Below are 3,602 nucleotides of genomic sequence, written 5' to 3'. Positions count from 1 at the left end.
CCCAAGATAGAAGAGTACAATATTGTTGAGATTGTTGTGCTAAGTTTTTTTACCCTTGTGAATCTTATATACCTAGTGACTAGCAGCCAATTTTGCACTATTACATTAATTCTAATTTTCTGAATATTAGGAAGAACATGATTGTTCAATTACAAAGACTAAATTTTAGGCATTTTTATATAATTATGATACCAATTCTAATTTCATTTATAATTCCAAAAAGTCCAATACCTTTATTTCCCACACTATTGCATATAGTGAAAATAAAGCTGATTTAGGAGGAGCAAGATGGCAGAGGAATAGGAGACCTAAATTTCATCTGGTCCCAGGAATTCAGCTAGATAGTTATCCAACCATTCAGAACACCTACAAACTCAACAGGAGATTGAAGAAAAGAATAGCAACAACTCTCTGAACAGAAAAGCAACCACTTTCTGGAAGGTAGGACATGAGGAGAAATGAATCTGAGGTGATAATATGAGAAGATAGACCGCAGGGGGCGGGGGGCGGGGGGGTGGAGGGAGCCTCCATCAGCCGGGTACAGGCAAGTGATAGAGCAGCAGAGCACAAAATTGGAACTTTTAGAAGTTGGCTCTGCTGAGGAACTTTGCTCCAGTGGCCAAGTGGGGGGATGGAACCCTCACTGGGACAGTGTGGTCGCAGGACCCTCGGGGTCACAGAAAGACCTGGGGTGCCTGAGGGCAGCAGAGCTCCCAGGTATCAGAGTAGGGAAGCCAGCTGCAAAGACAGAGCCAAGGAGTGGGCTCTCAGCTTGGGGTTGCCGTAAACCATGATCCGTGGCACAGGTGGGCCCCTGCTCTTCAAGCAGGGACCCAAAAAGCAGCAGATCCAGAGAGACTCCCCTTCCCCCTAGGGGGAGTGGCACAGGAACACACCGCAAGAATCTGCTGGGTTTGGAGACTCCAAACGGGGTTGTGTGCCAGAGATAGAAATGCTTGGTCATAGGCAGGGTGAGCATGGACTGTGGACAGAGACCAGGGAGAGAGGAGTGATTGACTGCTTTTCTATGAGGGCTCACGGAGGAGTGGGGCACCGAGCTCTCAGCATCTCCAGGACCAGAGATTGGGAGGCTGCCATTTTCACTCTCATCCTCCAAAGCTGTACAGAAAGCCTTCAGGAAACAAAAGCTACCAAGAACAAACCCAAGCAGATTACTTAGCCTGGCCCCTGGCAAGGGCAGGGCAATTTCACCTCAGGCAAAGATATTTGAGAATCACTGCAACAGGCCCCTCCCCCAAAAGATCAGCAAGAACGTCCAGGCAAGACCAAGTTTACCGATCAATGAGAAAAGCAAAACCCTAGCGCTAGGGCAATACAGCACATAGAATTCATGGCTTTTTTCCCATGATGCTTTAGTCTTTCAAAGTTAGTTTTTAAAATTTTCTTTATTCTTTTCTTTTTCTATTTATTTAGTTGAATTTTTCTTCTTTCCTTTTTCAACCAACATCTTATCAATTCCTTTTTTAAAATCTTTTTTAATTTTTCATGTTTACAGTCATATTCTATCTCTTCATTGTATTTAACCTTATTTTTGTATATATATAAGATTTTCTTCCTTTAAAATTTTGGGATACAGTTTCTTCTAACAGACCAAAATATACCCTAAATCTAGTGTAAGACATTGTCCTAGTCTCCCACCTGATCACGTTCTTTTTATTTTTTAAATTTTTTTCAACCAACTTCTTACCAATTCCTTTTAAAAAATATATTTTTTTATATATTTACAGTCATAGTCCATCCCTTCATCATATTTACCCTTACTTTTGTATATATATAAGTTTTTCTTTTTTTAAATTTTGGGAGGCAAGTTCTTCTAACAGACCAAAATACAACCAAAATCTAGTGTGTGGCTCTGTTCTATTCACCAGCCTGATCATATTCTTTTTTTTTTTTTCCCTTTCTTTCCCCCCTGGTTTTTGGTCTCTTGTGATTTGTTTAGTATATATTTTTCTGGGGTTCTTGTTACTATTTTAGCACTTTTTTAGCATTTGGTTCACTCATTCATCTATTCTCCTCTGGACAAATTGACAAGACAGAAAAACCCACCTCAGAAAAAAGAACAAGAGGCAGTACTGATTGCCAGGGACCTAATCAATACAGACATTAGTAAGATGTCAGAACTAGAGCTCAGAATGACGATTATAAAGATAATAGCTGGGGGGGCTGGGGGGCGTAGTAGTTAAGCGGCTGCCTTTGGCTCAGGTCAGGATCCCAGGGTCCTGGGATCGAGCCCCGCATTGGGCTCCCTGCTCCACGGGAAGCCTGCTTCTCACTCTCCCACTCCCCCTGCTTATGTTCCCTCTCTTGCTGTGTCTCAGTCTGTCAAATAAATAAATAAGTAAATAAAACCTTAAAAAAAAAAGATAATAGCTGGGCTTGAAAAAAGTAGAGAAGATATTAGAGAATCCCGTTCTGGAGAAATAAAAGAACTAAGATCTAACAAAGTTGAAATAAGAAAGGCTATTAATGAGGTGCAATAAAAAATGGAGGCTCTAACTGCTAGGATAAATGAGGCAGAAGACAGAATTAGTAATATAGAAGACCAAATGATAGTGAAAAAAGAAGCTGAGAAAAAGAGAGATAAACAACTACTGGACCATGAGGGGAGGAATCGAGAGGTAAGTGATACCATAAAGCGAAACAACATTAGAATAATTGGGATCCCAGAAGAAGAAGAAAGAGAGAGAGGGGCAGAAGGCATATTGGAGCAAGTTATAGCAGAGAATTTCCCTAATTTGGGGAAGGAAACAGGCATCAAAATCCAGGAGGCACAGAGAACCCCTCTCAAAATCAATAAAAATAGGTCAACACCCCAACATCTAATAGTAAAATTCACAAGCCTCAGAGACAAAGAGAAAATCCTGAAAGAAGCTCGGAACAAGAGGTCTGTGAGTTTCAATGGTAGAAACATTAGATTGGCAGCAGACATATCCACAGAGACCTGGCAGGCCAGAAAGGACTGGCAGGATATAGTCAGAGCACTAAATGAGAAAAATATGCAGCCAAGAATACTATATCCAGCTAGGCTGTCATTGAAAATAGAAGGAGAGATAAAACCTTCCAGAACAAACAAAATCTATAAGAATTTGCAAACACGAAACCAGCCCTACAAGAAATATGGAAAGTGGTCCTCTAAGCAAAGAGAGAGCCCAGAAGTAACACAGACCAGAAAGGAACAGAGACAATATACAGTAACAGTCACCTTACAAGCAATACAATGGCACTACATTCATATCTTTCAATAGTTACCCTGAGTGTAAATGGGCTAAATGCCCCAATCAAAAGACACAGGCTATCAGATTGGATAAAAAAAAACAAGACTCTTCGATATGCTGTCTGCAAGAGACTCATTTTAGACACAAAGACACCTCCAGATTGAAAGTGAGGGGGTAGAAAACCATTTACCATATTAATGGACATAAGAAAGCTGGGGTGGCAATCCTTATATCAGAAAAATTATATTTTAAAGCAAAGACAATAATAAGAGATGAGGAAGGACACTACATCATACTTAAAGGGTCTATCCAAAAAGAAGATGTAACAATTTTAAATATCTATGCCCCTAACATGGGAGCAGCCAA

This window comes from Mirounga leonina, unplaced genomic scaffold (genome assembly GCF_011800145.1).
Source record: "Mirounga leonina isolate KUSES-001 unplaced genomic scaffold, KU_Mleo_1.0 Mir_204, whole genome shotgun sequence".
NCBI lineage: Eukaryota > Metazoa > Chordata > Mammalia > Carnivora > Phocidae > Mirounga > Mirounga leonina.
Note: the sequence above shows the minus strand (reverse complement) of the source record.